This window comes from Montipora foliosa, chromosome 3, assembly GCF_036669935.1.
Source record: "Montipora foliosa isolate CH-2021 chromosome 3, ASM3666993v2, whole genome shotgun sequence".
NCBI classification, from domain to species: domain Eukaryota; kingdom Metazoa; phylum Cnidaria; class Anthozoa; order Scleractinia; family Acroporidae; genus Montipora; species Montipora foliosa.
In genome coordinates, this window is record NC_090871.1 from 50,288,181 (window position 1) to 50,309,111 (window position 20,931).

The window sequence follows — 20,931 nt, forward strand, 5'->3', positions numbered from 1 at the left end:
ACCTTTTACGGGCACCTCATATCAAAACACGATATCATGCGGTGATGTTGAATCATTCGCTGAAAGGTATGTTGTTGTTCTCTCTTTTTTCGTTTCTATTTTTCTTTCATTTTTCTATTTCATATTTCTCTGTATATCTAACGCAGAGAGAGAGAGAGATGCCTTTCGCATGATTTAGTGTGAATACTTAGCATAGCATGTAAAGACAAACTTATTAGACTTATTGTGTAGCGTGGAGAACTTAGGATTCAATCAGTACAATCAAATGACCCTTGTAAAACTAAAAAAAGAAAAATTTTTTTCTATGAAGCGATCGAAAGAAAAATACTTGCTATCTGAATTCTTTATCTGCATGCACTGATGCATGCCGTATAAATAAAATTAAAATGGTTAAAATGGCGCAAAACTCATCATTGAAATGGCGTTGTATCTGCTCAACGGTTTTGAACATTTTCCTCTGAATTAAACATTCAGGGGAAAATGTTCAAAACCGTTATGAAAATTGCCATAAGATCATGTGGATGAAATGTAGCAAGTATTTTCATGACTGTTTGAAAGCACCGTTTTGTGCTAATACCTCATGCCGGATGCAAAGGTCTGCAAAGGGTCATTGCTGCAGCTCGGCGTAAACAGAATTGTCTCGGCGTAGACAGAATTCTCGGCGCCGTTCGTTCTCATTTTTGCTAGACAATTATTAGCTGCCTGTTTGTTTTTTTTTTTTGGGAACTAGAATTCTTTTCGATGGAACGGTTACGACTGAATTTACTGACATACAAAATTAAAAAAAAAATAGTAGCACGTGATAGACAAAACAAAGGGAGAAGATCGTTTTCGTGTAGACAAGCCGCCTAAGATGCCAACTTAATGCCCAGTTTTAAGGTCCCAATTGAAATAGTAAAAGTAAAAGTCAAGGTACTCATGCAAATGCAATACACAAAGAATCTTAACCCCAAGAGATTTGATTTGGGTACAACATTGCGTTAGCCGAATTGGTCTTTTGTCTTCTGAAAGTAAACTTCTCAAATAACATGAAGTTAAAGGTTCTCATCAGCTGACGACCAAGAAATGGTATGGTTGCCCATGATTTTGCTGCAAACTATCTTAGAGAGGTCCGTGAAAAGTAAAAGAAAGAAGAGGACATTTCATTGCGTGTTGGTGTCATTTGACTCTTAAAAAACGCCTTTGTAAGATGTAGTTGAAATCTAATATAGTGGGCTTGTGGCAGTAGTTCTTCGAATATTTAAAAACGTAAACCCCATGATATCGGTGGCAACTTTATTACTACTTTGGTTTTTTTAGTGTTAATTTTCATTTATCGATTCTGTTTCTCCACAGGTAACTGAAAGGCTACCCTGCCGTGGTAAAAAAATATAGACCCTCTCCCAGACTGATGTGAACCTTTTGGCATACTGATATGATGTGAGTCCCCACTAAGTTATCTGCGACCGTAGGGGGTCATTTTACTCTTATCGGAATGTTTATTCAGATGTGCACAACAACGTGGTAATACGAAATGCAATTGTCATCCCAGGCAATTTTCTTAATGTTAGTTTTCAGTAAATGGGTTCTACTAAGGTTTTGGCTTTAAAGCGAAAATTGGACCAAACAAAAAAAATCCTCTACCTCTATATAGGACGGACGCAAGGAGACAATTAGGCAAAAAAAATTGAGCTGTCTAGATTTAACACTTTTGACAATTCTCATTGCGCATTTTTTCTTTTTTTTTTTTCAAAAATAATGTTCTCTCTCGGCAGAGTCATTAGACCATATCCGACCTACTTCCCGCCAAAATCATGACGAAAAAAAAAAAAAAAAAAAAAAATATTGTCTGTGGCGTCTACACATAGTGAAAACGGGAGTATCTGACTGACAAACATCTGCCAAAAAAGTAATTAAGCGGGAAAGAGTTTTCGGGAATCTTTTGAAAAAAAGCGATATGATGTGTGTACCCATTAACTTACTGCAAATAGAGTCGTGATTATGGGGTCTCAGTTACACTCCTCGTAGCCTGAGGCTAATAGATTCAACTTGCGAAAACGTCATGCCAAAGTAATGTTCTAGACAAAGTATGGCCATATTGTACCTTTTTTTCAACTTGATCCATATGACTGCGTAAAGGATAAGCTAGCAAACTCGATATAATGTCATTACAAACTCTTATGAAAAGTCAGTGTTTGAACGTTTAGATTTCTCGCACTATCAGTGAGTGCGGGGGGTGTTTTGCTAAGCGGTTAACAATATTTATTGCTGCACGGCTGTCTTTGAAAGAAAACGACTTAAATAAGAGAAAAAAAACGGTAGCATAAACGAACTTAAAGAAGATGCCTACTATTCAGCAAACTAATCTTAAAAGGGTCAAGTTAAGGTTAAAAGAAAGGAAAAAAGTCTTTTATTACCTATTGTCACTAGTTTTGTTTGACATCTGAAAAGCTGTATTAAGATACGTACTTTTTCCTCCTATTTGACAAGTCTATGCAGTCATTGTATTATTTGAATTAGCCGCAGCAGTAGTGCTGAGAAAAATGCTTTCTCGGTTTGAAACAACTGTGCTTCGATAGGTCGTTGGAGAACAAAACTTTCTTTGATAATGTGCCTTTTAGTTTGTCCTCGCAGTTGGTTACTTTATGTTTTGAGACCAAACATCATGTAAAACAGGTTCTTTTCTTTGGTGGGGAAACGAGAAACTGGCACGATTATCAAGGACGTGAAAAACGTGTTGCTTTATTTAAGAATCCAACAATCCATTAAGGTAAGTACAAATGTTGTTGTTTTAGAATATCAAAAGATCAAGTTGTCGTCTCAAGATACTGAGTTCCATTCCCTTTTGAAGTTATGATAAGGGTTCCTTGAATGGGTATTGCCGTGCTTTGATAAGTCGTTCAGAAAGAAAGTTCCATTGATAATTTGCTGCCTCACTTGTAATACACAGTTGCTTTTTTTAGATCTTTAGACCAAAAATTCAAACAGATACTTTTCTTTGGTGGGACCCTGAGACTCTGACAGCATTAGCAACTCTTAAATCTACGTGATAAGACTGTCACTTAAATGGCCTTATACGTGAATGAATTTCGTAGCTACTTGTCTGAAGATAAATGGATACCTTGCCTCAAAGCATCATACTTCACGTTTTCTCATATTTACCCTACAAATTTGTTCGAAGAAACCGATTCTCTAGTGGGCAAGCTTGGCTGCAAATTTCTTACGACAAAACTATGATTAAGTACGCAAGAACTCATGAATTCTCCGTTGTAAAAGCACAGAAAACATCAAAGGAGACAGTGGATAACTTTCTCATAGCAGTCCAATGGAGCCTAGTCTATTCCGCTCTATTGATTTAAGTGGCGCAAAAACAACCTGGGCAACATTCTGCAAAATAGTGGAAAACTGTGCTGGACTGACAGTTCTTAACATGGCAAAAATGAAAGGTGAACTTTGTAAATATCCAGTTATTCGAGCTGTTAACATTGCGGAGCTCAACTTGAGCCAAACAATGTTGGATGACAGCCATCTAGTTTTTGTTACCGGAAGCATACCCTCGTTAGGAATATTAAACGTAGGCGGCTGGGAAAATTTGACTTACAGAGGAATTAGCAATGACTCTTTTTCGTCCTTGCGTTTTCTTAGACTAGCTTTTTGTAAGGTGGGTCTTGAGTCCATCATTTGTGCCATTCAAAAGCACGAGATTTTCGCGATGTGCGTGGAGGGAATATCAATAAGCAAAGAGGACATCGCACGTTTGGTTGATCTCTTTCCAGACATAGCCGAGGTTGGTGTTCCCTCTTTATGTGGTTTGCCACGAGGAGCGGTTTATTACCGAGCACTGGCGTCTCTTTGCTTTTATTGCCGCTCATCACCCCAGTCTACAGTATTGACCGGCAAAGAAAGTATTGATGGGAAGCTGGATGGAACTTTAAAAAAACTACTAAAAGAACTGGTATTGCTAACCTAACCTTGAAAAAGCTTCGAATTTAGAAGGAACGCCGACGGCAACGAGAACGTCATGAATTTCGCTACCGTCAAAGTATTTGATCTTTTTGTTTTGATTCATAAACGGTGCCTTTACTTCAGCTATGCGTTTTTCCCTCTGATGTCAAAATGTCCATTTTTCTTACTTTTTCATCGCATTTGCCACCCTTTTTCTTGCCCAGTGTTATGATCTGAAAAAAAAACTTTTCAATGGTGGGTATCCGTAGACATTGAAAATGTCAATTCTCGTAAAATCTATGTCATGTTGTCCCTGGATATCTTATTGTATTGAACTGATGATCTCATCTTCGCATGCTAATTTAAACTACAAGTTAATTTACGATCTTCACGACATAACTATAAAGAAACTTCCAAGACTTTCCAAACCTGAGTAAAACGAAATCACGAAATAACACGTTTCCCCAATAGTAAAAATCACTCAATTGCGAGGACATTTTACGAGTTACTCAAAAATGTCCCCAGATTCTGAACAGACCCCACAGTTCCCCAAGACTGTGCATAGGTGAACCTATATGGCTTTTACGGGTCAAAACTTGCGTCAGTTAAACACAATAAGATATGCAGGCGCCATTTTCTTGGTTGTATGAATCGTGCCACTCTGGTTTAGGGGCCGACCATTTAACTCTTGAGAGGGGGAGGGTGGGTGGGTGGATTTCTGGTCAGAAATTTTTTTTTCTAGCAAACTGAGATATGTCCAGGTGCGTCCTAATTAGACGCACGCGGATTTCAATAAGCGTCACGAAGTGTCCCCTTGCTCTTCTAGCCAACTTCAACATCACTTGTGTCTCAGAATACAAACAATTTATGTCACAAAGTGTCCCCAAAGGCTGCCTCTTAAGTGAAGATTAAACTGCTGCATTTACCCAAAGCTAAAAATAACGCTAACCTTTACCCTTACCTTATTGTTGAAAATAGGTAGCAAATGCTTAGACTTAAATTGGGACACTTTTTTTTCCCACCTAAATGCTCTGCAGGATATTTTTTTCTCTCCTCATTTCTCTGCAGGCTTTTTCTTCCTCAAAAAAGTGTCGTGTTTACATTTACAGAGTGTATTTACATTTACATTGTGGTTATTGCAGTAATAGTTCTAATATATGGAGCTGCAAAACATTAAAATCAAAGCTATACAAAATCATTCTTGTATAGCGACATGTTTTCGGAATGTCATTCTTTAGAATCATTTAATATTACCTAATAACAATATTCTCATGTTATAAAGTGATGCTCCAAAGGTAGATTTGAAAATGCTTAGCTTCTTAATTAAAAAAAAAAGGTAAAAATAGCAAAAAGCAGTTCAGAAATGCTCATAGCATGGTAATTACTACTAGAAGCATTAGTTACAATTTAAAAGTGGACAGAAATCCCTGATCCCATTATAAGGGTAAACCGCAAGCTACCTAAGCCAACTGTAGGCTAACCAGAGTGTTATTAGACCAATCAATGTCACTTTGTTATTTTATGACTTGGTGCCATGTGAACTGAGCAAGCAAGAAATCCCTTATCCCATTATAAGGGCAAACCGCAAGCTACCTAAGCTAACTGTAGGCTAACCAGAGTGTTATTTAGACCAATCAATGTCACTTTGTTATTTTAATAGGCTACCCAGAGTAGCTTGCTGGCTTGCAGATTATCTGGAATGGTTGCAGTTTTGCTGGGATTTCGTAAAGCCCCCCAGGAATGATGAAATAGCTTTGCAGCATTTTTTTTTTCTTGCTTGCAGCAGTGCAAGAATTTTTTTCTATTTCATTTGTGATGCCTGCATTTTTTTTCTTCCAACAAGCCCTTGCAGGAAATTTTTTTTCAAAGTCACCCACCCCCCTTCCTCCCCCCCTCAAGAGTTAAATGGTCGGCCCCTTTGTTGGCGTCTGTGCTTCGTGGGTGAACTATATCGCTTTGAACCAAAATATCCCTTAGTATTAAGCGTTATTAACAGGGAATTGAGTGGCATAATCCGTTCCAAATTTCATTTATTCTGCTTGCCGGACCTGGTTTCAAGGATGGTGGAGTTTAGTTTTTAGATCTTATTTATGTGATCGATAATCGCACTAATTAGTTCTCTGTATCTCATAGAAGTAAAGGGCCCGTTGATGTGAAGCGATAAAGCTGCAGGCTTATACCTAAGGTCGCGGTTATTATCTGTTTTCTTTCCTGAAATTTTGGTTCCGTATAAGGAAAGTAGTGTTATAGCCTCGTAACAATGCATCAACCTGAATTGCCAGGACAATTATTTTTTTAAAAAACGCGTTCTCCCGCGATTATCAGTTTATTTCTTGATCTCTAGTTAACAAATATCCGATCAAATTCTTGCAGCCTCGCTATTGTCTCACACAAAAAGTGCAATCCTTGCAAATGTTGTCACCGGTGATCGACCTTAATAACAGCTCGTTTTACATGTACAGGTTGTAATTTATAATTGTCGTTGCATCCAGTTTTTGGCATACTAACTCTGCTTCCAAGAATGATTCTTCTTCCTTTTTCGTTAGCTCGAGGGGTCTTTTTAAATCCTTTGAAATTGTATATTATCCAAACACATATAACCTCTCTCAAATCTCCACTACTGCTTAGGAAGCAACCATTTGAGCGGTGAAGCTCACTGATCATGGTTTAATTAGGTGACTGTGGTGGAGATTACTGCTTGTGGCTTGTCAGGCTATTCTTGGGTTGCACGTGACGTCACAAAAAGAAACTACAAAACTAAAGAGCCTTTTGAGTTTTTGTCTTGATCAGCTATAAGAGTTTTTAAAAATATATCTGTTTGCATGTTTTCAGCTCGGTACCGTGCTTCGTTTCGAAAATAGAGCAGTTTGAATTTCAGAGTTTTTCACAGTGCGTGACATGTTGACAGCTTTCGAAAAACATGCCAGTTGCATAAAAACATCTATTTCCCTCGTGTTTTTGTGGCCTAAACAGCCAATATACTAGGAGACGTGTCTATACGAATGTTTTCTAGCTCATTATTGTGCAGAAAGTGTTAAAGACAGCCAAACTCCAGATGTTTCTACAGGTTTCCGGCCGCTGTGTTGGTGTACTTCAGCAGTACACCAACATGGCGCCTCCGTACTAAACTCTACAAATTTGAGTAATAAATTTCGCCGAATAACTCAAGTACGGAACAACGCACAGCACTGAGACTTGGACCCGTTGTTTATTTATTCCTCTTCTATAACATTTCCATTTCTTGACTCAATTTCGTAAGTGGTAAGCGATTTATGTTTTCACTTGCGCGACATGCAACCCAAGAATATAATTTGAGTTCTCGCTCTAGCTAGTTATCTTGGCTCAGATATTTCCTTTGCCAATCTTCCCAAAGTGCTGGCGGGAAATCTCTCTCGACGGGGAGCGTGACTTACATGGCCTTGTCATGTTGCCTTAGCTGCTGCGTTTACACAAATCTATCGGTCGATGAAGTTCAACGTCTGAGTGAAGCCAGCCAAACCTTTGAGACCTCTGTAACCTGAAACCTCTGTACCTCTGAGATGGCGGGAAGGAAAAGTTGTTTACAATTTGTGAGTAAAAGTTGAAACCTTGAAAAGTTATAGTATTTACTATTCTCCACTTGATAGAGTATTATTAGTATGGGTTATCAATTGGTGAATAACAGTAATTTAACTGAATGCAGTGCAATTTGGTCTGAAATCATAAGTGTGATTTCAAAATCAAACGAGCGCTAAGCGCGAATTCGATTTGAAATCACAAGTATGATCTCAGACCAAAATTGCACGACACATAGTTCCATTACCACTTTATTACATCCATTTAGATATCACACAATAATTATTTAATCGCTAAAATACAGGATTTTAGACAGTGCCAGAATTTTATTGATCCAGTCGGGAACAAAAGTTGCAAAATTGGCCACACAATGATTTTCTTTGTCTTTCATTTTCCTGCAATTTGATTGGTTACCTTAAACAAGCCTTGAAATCTGATTGGTTGTTTTGTTTTAGTGGCCCATTCTCATTGGCTGGGGAAATGGAGCGATGCAGAGCAAAAAAAATCCGATTTGGGAATAAATCGCACTGCTGAGAGCCAATCACATTGCAAGGTGCACCAGTGATTTCTAAATGGGTGTAATAAAGAGTGAAATTAGGAAATAATTTCTCGCGCGTTTTGTCCAAAATCAAATATTGAATTTCCAGAGCCTTCAGGCGAGGGAAATAATTTGACTTTGGAGAAAACGCAAGTGAAATTATTCCCTAATTTCACGAGTACACCATTTGATTAACTATTAACATCATGGGTTACAAATTACGTTCGTAAGACGCGGGTTTTTTTCAAACCTGGACGCCATTTTGGCACTGTAGCAAAAATTGCCACAGCAACAGTAATTTCACATGTGAAATTATAAATTAACGCTGAAAATTTGCGCCAAAATTAAGGAGTAATTTGTCACCCACGTTATTTTAGGTACAATTTGCTCAATTTTTTGGTCAACTAGTACTCGGATACAACAGCCGTAACCACCGAACTCACTTTTAATCCTTTTCTCAACGAAAAAGTTGCGCAGTTGATAATTAGGAATATATGTCACATCGCCAATCGTCATTAAATCTGATCTTTTACAAGTTTTTGCTTTAGAAGAGAATGACAAAACCAACAACAGAATGGGCACAAACAGACGATAATACCGAACTTTTCAGCTTTCAGATGGAAATTGTGAAAACAAATTTTGACACTAAAAAAGTGCTGATATCGTCTTTTCATAATCTTCTTTAGCTAAAGCTGTTTCGTTTCGCTTGCTGGCATGAAGATGAATGGTGGTTTCTGAAGCGTTCTTTAAAATTATTAGTTGCTAGTCCAACGTATGATTCAGTCGTTGTGTCAGTGGAGGTGACAATGTCTTGATAGATACATTAGTTTGGAGGCATTTACCATCAAGCGGACATTCTGGTTTTCTTTCGCAGTTACATGTGTCATGCTGTTCTCCAGGTGTTTGGGTGGTGTATGCTGAAAGAACTCTTTTGTTGTGGGATCCAATTATTGTTTTCATGTTTGGCATGCAAGATTAGCTCAGTTTCAGTGTGTGCCAATTGAAGATCTTGTTCAATGGATGGTTCTTGGGGAAGCATTTGTCAACGATGAGAACCGGAAACTTCTTTCCCAGGTTTGATCCTTTGCTGCCATCTTGTATGTTAAACTCGTCCCAGTCTTCCCCTTACTGCGATTCCAAAATGGTGGCCTCGCACCAACGTTCGTCGCGAATTTTTCCACTGTTCTTGACCTACACTACAACCTTCAGTTGAGACAGCATAACTAGCGATGAGTTGAACCAAATTGCGGCTTAGAACCGAGTATTTTGATGAGATTTTCAGTTTGTGACGTAAATGCCATCAATTTTGAAAGTTAAAGGTGCGTCTTACAACCGAGTGCGCCTCGTATCCGAAAAACTTCGGTAAGTAATACAAACTGGCAATAATTATTATTTATAATGCGCCGATCAAATCGAAACTTAACAAAAAATGTCTTCAAAAGTTGGGGACAGACAGACAAATCTGACGACAGGGTAGGGCATTTGGATACTACTTTGGTCCAAGGGGGCGGGAATTTGAACAGTCCAATCTTCAAAAGTTTAAATGCCCGTGGTTTGCCCGGAAAAAGGGGGGAGGGGATGTTGAAGTTTCAGTTGATCGGCGCTTAACTGGAAAGGAACAAAACCTAACAAAGACAAAAAAAAAAAAAAAAAAAAAGAAGCAAAAGAGCGTTCGTGTGCTATATTTATTAGCTAACACCAGTTGAAACATGATCAGTAAGTTTACTGTTTTCTGGTGTTTTTCAATTTAGGCCAGTTACTACTACAGAGAAGCCTATTGGATGACACAATAGTTATTATTTATACCTAATCCGCACGGCCTTAACAAAAGGCATGAACTCCACTCCAAAAATCGCATTAACCACGGCAACTAATTAGACCTTTTCACATGTTAGAGTGGTTTTCAATTGAGTGTCAAAAGTAATTAGATAATTACTTTGGTTTTGCATTACTTCACTCAGTGATTGGTTCAAAGTTCTTGCGCTACTTTTTCAACCAATCAGAAGTGAAACCAAAACCAATCGTGGCTCGCGCGTGGACATTTTCCCGCGCTTTGTGTCGGTTACGTGTAATTACTCCAATTCTTGATTGGTTTACCGGATTGTCTCCGTCCTTTCTGATTGGCTAAAGTAATTACTTTGGTTTTGGTTTTACGACACTCAATTGAAAATCGCTCTATTGCTTGTAAATGAATATTATTGTTACTTGTCCAGCTCTTATTTTATTTGTTATTTTGTTGTAAATAGTCTCAATTGTTATGTGATCATGACCTATTGCATAACTATTGTCACTTCAACTTGCTGTTTCACATATAATTGTTATTAATTTTTATTTAATGATGAAATGGTATATGAAATGAATCATATATGAACTGCGGATATGAAATCAAGTGAAGCTATGATCTTCGCAGTTATGAGAGCAATTTTTGCAATTGCTTTGAGAAGCCTGAAAAATTCAGGACTTCAACGGGGTTTGAACCCGTGACCTCGCGATTCCGGTGCGACGCTCTAACCAACTAAGCTATGAAGCCACTGACGTTGGGAGCTGGCCATCTGTGGGTTCTCATCCCGTGAGGAATAAATCAATGATGAAATGGTATATGAAATGAATCATATATGAACTGCGGATATGAAATCAAGTGAAGCTATGATCTTCGCAGTTATGAGAGCAATTTTTGCAATTGCTTTGAGAAGCCTGAAAAATTCAGGACTTCAACGGGGTTTGAACCCGTGACCTCGCGATTCCGGTGCGACGCTCTAACCAACTAAGCTATGAAGCCACTGACGTTGGGAGCTGGCCATCTGTGGGTTGTAATGGTCACGGGTTCAAACCCCGTTGAAGTCCTGAATTTTTCAGGCTTCTCAAAGCAATTGCAAAAATTGCTCTCATAACTGCGAAGATCATAGCTTCACTTGATTTCATATCCGCAGTTCATATATGATTCATTTCATATACCATTTCATCATTGATTCATTCCTCACGGGACCATTAGAACCCACAGATGGCCAGCTCCCAACGTCAGTGGCTTCATAGCTTAGTTGGTTAGAGCGTCGCACCGGAATCGCGAGGTCACGGGTTCAAACCCCGTTGAAGTCCTGAATTTTCAGGCTTCTCAAAGCAATTGCAAAAATTGCTCTCATAACTGCGAAGATCATAGCTTCACTTGATTTCATATCCGCAGTTCATATATGATTCATTTCATATACCATTTCATCATTGATTCATTCCTCACGGGACCATTAGAACCCACAGATGGCCAGCTCCCAACGTCAGTGGCTTCATAGCTTAGTTGGTTAGAGCGTCGCACCGGAATCGCGAGGTCACGGGTTCAAACCCCGTTGAAGTCCTGAATTTTTCAGGCTTCTCAAAGCAATTGCAAAAATTGCTCTCATAACTGCGAAGATCATAGCTTCACTTGATTTCATATCCGCAGTTCATATATGATTCATTTCATATACCATTTCATCATTGATTCATTCCTCACGGGACCATTAGAACCCACAGATGGCCAGCTCCCAACGTCAGTGGCTTCATAGCTTAGTTGGTTAGAGCGTCGCACCGGAATCGCGAGGTCACGGGTTCAAACCCCGTTGAAGTCCTGATTTTTCAGGCTTCTCAAAGCAATTGCAAAAATTGCTCTCATAACTGCGAAGATCATAGCTTCACTTGAATTTTTATTTTGTTTCTAATGTATACCTGCTTAATTATACGCCAATGGCTCAGTGTTTGAATTGTAGATTAGGTAATCTGTTGCATGATGTAAACACATTGCACCTTAATATTTGTCATTACATGATATGTTTTACCTTGATAAGTCTGTGTGAAAGCATGTTATAAGAGAATTGAATTTAATTTAATGCTTTTACTGATTGTTCATCAGGATATGATATAGATGGTTTTCACCTGACGTCACAGCAGCCATGTTGGTACACAGAACGATAGGGAAAAAAGTCTTTTGGGAATTTGACTCTATTATAATGCAGAACATCAGTGAGCCATAATTTGCTATTGTTTTGTACACCAATATGACCGTCTCATCATGTGATTAAAAACCATCTGTGGCCTGCACTTTACAACTTTACAGAGCACTGACAAGAAGCTAATTCCTCTAGCAACTCTTGTTCACCTTTTGTGCACTCCAATCAAACTTCTTATGTGCTCTGAGCTCCTTAAGTACTGCAATATTATCTTGCATTCAATTTGACCAATTTGATTTGATATGTTAGGAAGAGGCTTATTTACCACAAAACCATTCATGAAAGGAGATTTTTCTTCCTGAGTATAAAGGGGAACTAATCTCACATAAGGATGGAGAAACAAGAGAAGAATTATGTGATCCATCTCTCGGAAGTTTCCTTTATTACTTTAGGGATGGTGCAAAGTGTTATTGGTAAGTTTATCCAAAAGATTGAATTATTAATAAAATTAATTGTGTATTTCAATCCGTAATTTTCCGAAAAAAAAAAAAAAGAATAAATAAATGATTATCTTAAATTGCACTTCCTCTCCTACGTGTACATTGCCCTCTCATGTCATAAAATTTGTTACAGACAGCTGTAGGGGATGAAGGAATGCTTGGAAGAAAGATTACCGTAGTATTTCATGACCAACAGAAGGTCATATACATGTAAAACATTGTGATAGGTGGAACAGAGAAATGGTGTTTACTTGGCGAGGTTGTATTCCTATAGTCAGAACTGAAATTGGCTGGAGCGTCCATCCTCCACACTACAGTGAAGGCAATGAAGTCAACCTTTTATTTTATTTTTCAAAAACTTCCTAGTTGAGATATGATCTGCTTTGATTGGCTCCTTCAGCTGTGGGAATGTGGTATCTCCCCTGGGAAGTATTCTAAAAGTAAATCTTCTCCGGGAAGGGACTCAAGAAATTAAAGGGCATGGAGACTCCTACTTGGGGCTCTTGGTGTTAAGTAGTCTCTCTGGGTTTGTTCATGGAGAATTTTTCTGCAAGCAATTTTTTCTGACTGATTTTGTGAACCCACTGACTCCTGAACCACCAGTCTGAAATTGACGAGTAAAATCGTCTGGCATTAAGTCTCACTCAATCACTTACCAAGCATCATTTTTTATCAACGTTTTTGTCACATTTTGCAGGGGTTTCATAAAGAAAGGTCATATATTCATTGGAAGGGAATGGGACACCCAAGAATGGAAGCAGAATATTGCAGAGGGGACCCTTAAAGCAATACAATGGAATTTGATTGTGGGATTTTTATCCTGAAGGTGGGGTCTAAACCAATGTATAATGTAAGAAAAATTGAGGGCTAGTTATCTACTCATCACACACTCCAAGGAACAACCAAATGAATACAGTCAAGCCAATTCATGACATGTATGTCATGCGCGACCAGTTGTTTTGAAATTTGAACAGAGTATTCAAATCTGCGTGCCAGTTTTGAACTTTGCTTTCGACATTCCGAATTCCTTTAGTGCTCTCGCCGCAATTTCTTCGGCCCTCTCTTTCAGGAATTTCTGGATCCGCCCCTGGGTCGTATCAGTTGACCCTGAGATGGGAAGGCAACAAAAAGTTGGTGATGAAATCAACGATTCCAGGAATCCATAACCCGACGATTCTTCGCTCTTTGTTTGACTTTGATAAAGTATAAATGAAGTTCATTGTTGTTATATCCTAACTCTACAATTCTTCTCTTTCACATTTTGTTTTGTAACTTCAAAACTTCCGTGGTCGTTGATTTTTTTATGATGTTAACGACCTGTCATAAAGTTCGAGTTAGTTTAGACGGTACGATTACTTGGGCGCTCGCCATTGCAACAATTCGCATGTGAAAACGTCCAGGCGACCCGGACGTGAACACATGTTACAAATTTGACAGGCAGCTTTTCATTTTCTAACGAACCAAGCTCTGATTGGCAGTAACTTGGACAGATGATTACAACATGTCGTCTTTCAACGCGTCCCTCATCTCAGTTCATGTCAACTACAAATGAGTCAAGAGAGGTCAAGTACGAAACACAGCAATGGTAGATTATGTCAGTACATGACAATGAAAGAAGACCTTTTTCGAACCATCTTGACAGACAAATTACATGTATTCGTGAAGGGTTGACTGATGTTCACGACATTATAAAGGCAGAAATCTTGATTCACGCACTAAAACTTTAAAGGATCACGCGTCACGGTTAATATATTATTCACGAATCACAGCTGTATTTCTTCAGTTTTCCCGATTTACGGTTTTTTTGGCATCAACTCACGGATTACGCGAAACCCCTTCCAGACCTTGTTGACTGTAAATCAGTCAACATTATGAAACACAGTTTCACAAAATTTATCAAAATTTGCACATGAATGGTTCAAGTACATGTATAAGGGATCAGGCGTTATTTTTATTGACATATGCAGCATGAGAGTTACTACTTTCTTGAAACTTTCACAAATGATTGCGGAACTTGAACTTCCCTGCCAGCAGAGGTGTCTTCTTGTTGTGTCCACTGCGCTGATGAGTACAGGAAAAGAGACCTCTGCCGCAGGTTGAAACTCACTGTGTTGCGCCGCGGTTATCCTCACGTTAAACTTTGTCTTGTGCGGGCTCACTTAACAACAGCGAAATTACTGAAGGAATGCGTGGGTCACAGTGGGCTCAAGTCACAGTCAGCAAACATATCATGGGGCATGCATTTTGAACAATGCCATCTAAGGTCGTGGACGATGGTTGGATGAAAGTGAGTTTCGACCCATGGCATGCAGAGGTCTCTTTCCCATACTCGTCAGCCCAGTGAATGCAAAGGAAAAGAGGCATCTGCTAGCACGGAACAACTGAACCTTGCATGATTTTGCTTTTGCTCATAGTTTGTGGACTATGTTGTCTTTGGCAAGGGTTTATCCTTCAGTGAAATTTTTAAGACACTGTGATTTTGACACTTTGATTGCAATCCCAATCCACTGATTTTTATACACAAAATCTGCATAAAACATACATGTAACCTCTGGCTGTTATGAAACTATTTTTGCTGTCTTTGCAGGATGAAGGGCAATTGAAAGTATGACACTGAGGTAAGGTAATTGTTTTTGCAAACGTTGGCCGTGGGGCACTTATATTTCAACAGAACTTACTATTGGACCCGTAGCCCACAAGGGCTACGGGTCAACAGCCCATGAGGCGAAGCCGAATGGGCTATTGACCCATGGCCCTTGAGGGCGAAGGGTCTAATTGTTTTAGTATCACCCAACTAGTCGGACAGAAAAGGCAATAATAAAGTTAGCAAATGCAAGTTAAAGAAATATTTATTTGAGAACAAAACGAAAGAAAGCATAACGCTTTTGAAGTCTTTTCGCTACTTGAGGACTGTCAATAATAGTTCTCTAGTAGCATAGCCAATCAAAATGCAGGAATTGCATTAGACCACTAGTTGGGTCCTGTCTGACCTTGTAGCTCAGTCGGTAGAGCAGCGGTGATCTAACCCGAAGGTCGTGGGTTCAATTCCCACCCTGGTTAGACATTTTCTCTGTCCTTGTGTGGGCCCCCGGGTGTGGGCCCAATTCCATTGGTAGGGCTAACGCTCACGTGGTTTGCATGGGTAGAAAATAGCACTTCACATTATCTTCCAACAGTTAATTTGGAAGGTAATGACGTTGACAACAGCGTAAACAGAGCAGTTAAAGACACCTTGTCCGGTGTGGATAATTGACATTTTTGGTGTGATGGTTCCTGATTTTCATTCTGCCTATTAAACCATCTGTCAAGACATTGACAAGTACCAGATTATCTTTTTTTTTTTTTGAGCTCACCTGAGCTGGAATGTTTCTTTTGCCTGTTGTTTACAGTTTAATGCCAAGCCTTTGTTACCTTGATTGTTTTACACATAGATGATCTCAACCATGATGCAAAATCTTTCAGAATGTGGGCACGTTATTGTCTTTCAGTCTTTCTTTTCATGTTGCTGTTGTGATGGTTTCATCATCATCATCTCTTTCTTTACGGTCGGAGTTTAGAGTAGCTACATGTCATATTTCCGAAATTTTACTCTACCAGCCATGATATTCTTCAAAGGACATACCACAACGCCGGTAACTCCATGCCCTACTCTTTGCGAATAGTGTGTGGATTCTTTTTTGTCCCAGAGGGTTGTGAAGAAGAGTTCTGAGACAGGGCCTACGGTTTGTCGTCCTAGAAAGTATAACCATTTGCAGATGTCATTACGACGGTAGCGCTTTCTCCTCAGTTACTCTAATAACCGAGTGTTGGTCTGGCGGTGGTTCGAGCCTTCACGCGTGGAAGTCCGATACTCAACGAACTGAGCCATTAGACTTAACTATTAGAGTGTAGTGTGAGCGTTAGCCCTACTCATGGAAATGGGCCCACATAAGGACAGAGAAAAACTCTGGCCAGGGTGGGAATTGTTCCCTTCCTTGCAACTGAGCCATTAGCCTGCGTAGCAAGCGTTTCCGTGGGGGGATATGGAAGACTTTTAATGTGTTGGCCGCGCGAAAAGTGGGGCGAGACAAGAAGGAAAGGCTTGCAGACAGTCAACACTCATGGTCATCCATCAAAATGACATTGGACAATTCGTAACAATTACACGACCTAGTATCCCATCTTATTACGACAAGGTTACCTCTGTAAAGAGAATGAAAACATGCAGAATTGGAGCTTTAGTTCAACAAGAAATAGCGTTTCTAAGCTAAGCCGCGCTGATCTACGGTATTTAGGTCTAAAAACCCCTTTGAAGACGGTTAGCGTTCAATTGTTTTGCTGGGTACCACTATGTCAATACTCTAAAAAATTCGACTTTCCGGGAGCTTGTCTCGTTACTCTAGTGGATATCGGAAACTGCAAGGAGAAGCCATCGATCCGGGTGCAACTCTTTGCCTCGCCTATTGTGAATCTTCTCTGCTTGTTTAAAATGTTTGTGTCGTTGAAGTAGATTTGAGGTCTAAAGTAGATTGTACGTCGTGTAAGTTGAATAGAAGGGAAATGTCAGTTTGAGGGATGGCCATGAGTGCTGACCGCAGACAAACCCCTGCATTTTGAAAACCGCATGTCATAAATTGACCAAGAAAATGTTGGTCTTTCATAGCGAAACTGAACTTTGGGCAAGAGAATCTAAAGCAATTTGACAAGGTAAATAACGATAATGTTGACCAATATTAGTAAATAGATACTCTTCCTGAAGGCGGCTTCCAAGCCCAACTATGGAAATGTTGTCGTAAAAATTTCCCGCGGCGATAAGATTTTAATGTTTAAATTTGGTAAGGCAAATATTCTAAATGCTGTGAACAAAAGTGCTTCTAGTAAATTTCAGAGTACCTGAAATCCGAACGAATGTTGTTGTAAAACAAGCCCGCCGAAATTACTAGCTTTTCCAACACAATTTTCTGTCCAGTGATAATAACACCTTGTTGTTGGTGCTTGTGTATTTAACGTTTTCCAGAAAGTGATGTTAAAATTGAAGGAACAGCTACAAATAGTCTATCGCACTTGCTTCTGCAATAATGTGAAGGCTTCGAAATCCCGAAGCGTTGGCATTGAAAATGCACTACAGGAGCTCCACAGCCGTGCAAAACACAAGGATCTCGTAAGATTTAATCATTTAGGAGCCTGTTTACTAGCCAGCCGATGAGCCGAAATCCCCATTAATTGAAGGCCTTCTTGATTTGATCGTTCGCAATACTTTTGAGAGGACTAATTAAGTCTTAATAGGCCAGTTTCGTATTCTAACGGTTGGACTGGATCTAGCATGAAGTGGAGGCTTATGCGGGCAAATTAATTTGCATTTGAAAAGATCTGCCCGCATTAGCCTCCATTCCATGTTAGATCCAATCCAGCCGTGAGAATTCGAAAATGGTCTATTTAGGACGGTGCCTACTAATTCAAAGGTATTTTTGCCCCGGTTTATGATTATAGAGAAAATGTAGATCTTAACGAGTGTTATTGAAATCCAAACAGAAAATTGGGAGTAACCACGCATTTTTGAAAGATAATAAATAATATTAGTAAAGAGCTTTAAAATACAAAGCAATGTATGGCGTTCTGTCTCAAGTTGAAGCTTAACTATCTCTCAAAAATGCATTGTTACCCCCAGATTTCTCTTTGGATACCAAGAGTACTTACTAAGATCTACTATTTCCGTATAGTTTTAACCGCGCAAAAATATCCCTGTATTAATAAGCACCACCCATAGGAAATCCGACTATCTCGAGATGCGCAAAACGTATGCGCAATAATAATAGTAGGCGCCGTCCTTAATACGCAGGCATTGCTTTCGTAGAAAATGAGGCTTTTCCCGAAACCAGCGGGACGAGCAAATTTCCCCCTTGGTCGAGCTGTTTAATAAATCGAAATTTGTTCTTCTTCTTTTAAGCCACCGCTAAATCCTTTATCGACAACGGAACTAACTGCTCGATGTAACACTTCTTTAAAAGAAGGTCTCTTCGCCATTTAGCCTGCGTAGTGAGTGATTTCAGCGAGCGAAAAACGAGTCCAGCAAAAGCGAATAACTTTCTCTGATTTATTCGCTTGCTACTGGGGATACATTATTGTGACATGAGGGACTGAGGTGTCAATCAAAAATTCCGAATTGTGCAATCAGAGATCCCGCTCGTGAGCTAACTGGAGTTTTCATAATTAAGGGGTTTGTCCGCAAGCGTTTCCTTCTCCTCTCCTCCCCTTCCCCCCCAATTTTTTTTTTTGCGCTAGTCCTATTTTCGCGCGGCCAGGAAAACGAATTCGTTTCTCGCCCGCTGGAGACGCTTGCTACGCAGGCTACTGAGCCATCGGTGCACGATTTTGTCAATTCCGACATGTATTTTTTTGTAGTACATAGAGCATCTGCCACTAAGGAAACAAGTACATGCCATGACTCAGCCAAAGAAACAGGAGCAAGAGAAAGCCGAAGTAAAAAAGTAAGTGATTCGTTTATGTTTTGCTAGGTTAGGTTTTTTCTGGGGATGGCCCTTTGAAAACTGGAAAATCTTGCAACTGACTGAAGTAAAAAAAACCTGAGCTTCTCAATAGAGCCAAAGTAACATTGCTTGCAATAACTCTCTTCTTTAAGTACTCTGTGTTACATGTATAGGGGGTAGGGGTCTGAGGAGAGAAAAATATAAATAATGAGGACGTGTTAAGGACGGTGCGTTCTAACTTAAAGTTTCTTTTTCGCGATTTATGAATATGCGGGAAAAGCAGATCTTAACAAATGTTATTGAAATCCAAAGAGAAAATTAGAGGTAGCCTCGCCTTTTTTGAAAATAAATAATCAACAATATATGTAAAAAGGTTTAATATACAAAGTAATGTATCGCGTTCTTTTCCAAATCGAATCTTAATTATCTCTGAAAAATGCTTGGTTACCCCTAATTATTTTTTCGGATAACAACCGCGCACCGGTGGCTCAGTTGGTTGAGCATCGGGTTGTCACGCGGGAGGTCGTGAGTTCAACTCCGGCCGAACCAACACTCAGGGTCTTTAAATAACTGAGGAGAAAGTGCTGCCTTTGTAATTACATTTGCAAATGGTTAGACTCTCTAGTCTTCTCGGATAAGGACGATAAGCCGGAGGTCCCGTCTCACAACCCTTCAATGTTCATAATCCTGTGAGACGTAAAAGAACCCGCACACTTGTCGCAAAGAGCAGGGCATGTAGTTCCCGGTGTTGTGGTCTGTCTTCTGTGGTGTATCATGGTTGGGAGGGTAAATGCTCGGAGAAATTAGCTACACCAAGCTACTCTGAAAATCCGAGGGTAAATAAAGATGTATGATATGTATGATATGATATGATATGAAGAGCAAGTGCTAAGCTCTGCTTTTTCCGCATCGTTGTAAACCACGCAAAAATATCCCGGTATTAGCAAGCGCCATCCATAGGCAACCCAAATATCTTGGTATGCGCAGAACGAATGAAGTCCCCCCTTCCTTTAAAATTAATTTTAAAGCTCTTTTTCAGGCTTTCATGAAAACAAACAAAGAAGCGAAAAACTGCCCCTTCTCATACGGCGATCTTTTTGGAATGCATTTTTGTTTTAAAGAGCTAATTCATAGGTGGTAAAGTCAGTGAGGGTCAAGGCTTGTTTTTATGAGTATCATTTAGCCATTAAACTATTCTTTCAGGCAGTTCTTTCTCCGAATCTTCAGAGTTGGAGCCTGATGACGATGATGACATTTCTAGCTATTCTGGACAAATGAAATCAAGTATGTATTTAACGTTCTCGTCTTTATAGCCGTTTACAAGCCTTGCTGATCTCGGTATGCCAACAGATAGTTTTTATCTTGCAAAATTGTGGTTTTTTTAAGAGAACTTACGGTGACCTAGCTGGCCTTTTTGTGGGATGTAGAGGCCTGAAGACCACTTTATTCCTTTCGCCATCTTTTTTGCGGGAGTATCTCGTTCGCGATGTAACATTAAGATGTATAAATCATTAGAGGGATTTTTCAGAAAAGATCGCCACCCGAAAATAATGGAGAGGGAACGGAGCATCAAGAAAATCATTGCATGTTATGTTGAGTTATTTGGAGTGCATGGTCTTTCAGGAACATGCGATGGGTAAAAAGATATTGTTAATATAAATGGTCAAAGACAATGGAAATAGTAGTAGTTCCCATATTTTTATCGCAGATCATCCTTAGTTTGTTACACTTATGAACACAATTTTCAATATTTAGTACTTAGTATTTATAAATTCAAGCACAGATTTTTAGGTAGTTGACTTTAGGTAGTTCACAACTGCAACGCTTAATGGACGTTCGGTGCCTGGGATATGTCCAGGGGCTTCTACGTGGAGGCCGGCCAGCTAGCCAACCCCTCAACCGAGTAACACTCCAATGGCCAGCAATCCCGGTAATACACCTTATTCCAAAATGGCCACCATTTTAGTATTCTTTTGTTTGCCTGCAAATTAGCACTTGTTGCCTCGTTCTTAAGCTGAAAATTGTAAACA

The 20,931-nt window shown here is 39.4% G+C and overlaps 1 long non-coding RNA gene across 9 annotated transcripts in view; it reads left to right on the plus strand.

Annotated features, from left to right (window-relative positions):
• Window positions 1-1,393: 1,393 nt before the first annotated feature.
• LOC137997594 (uncharacterized) overlaps window positions 1,394-20,931 on the plus strand; it is a 23,725-nt gene continuing 4,187 nt past the window's right edge. Inside the window, exons 1-9 of one of the 9 annotated variants that reach the window (XR_011122530.1) lie at window positions 5,418-7,493; window positions 8,892-9,091; window positions 12,244-12,407; window positions 13,132-13,260; window positions 13,504-13,637; window positions 15,022-15,052; window positions 17,077-17,120; window positions 18,816-18,901; window positions 20,105-20,185. This is a non-coding gene — a long non-coding RNA (uncharacterized lncRNA). The other 8 variants (XR_011122525.1, XR_011122528.1, XR_011122532.1 and 5 more) reach the window with 8 other exon arrangements.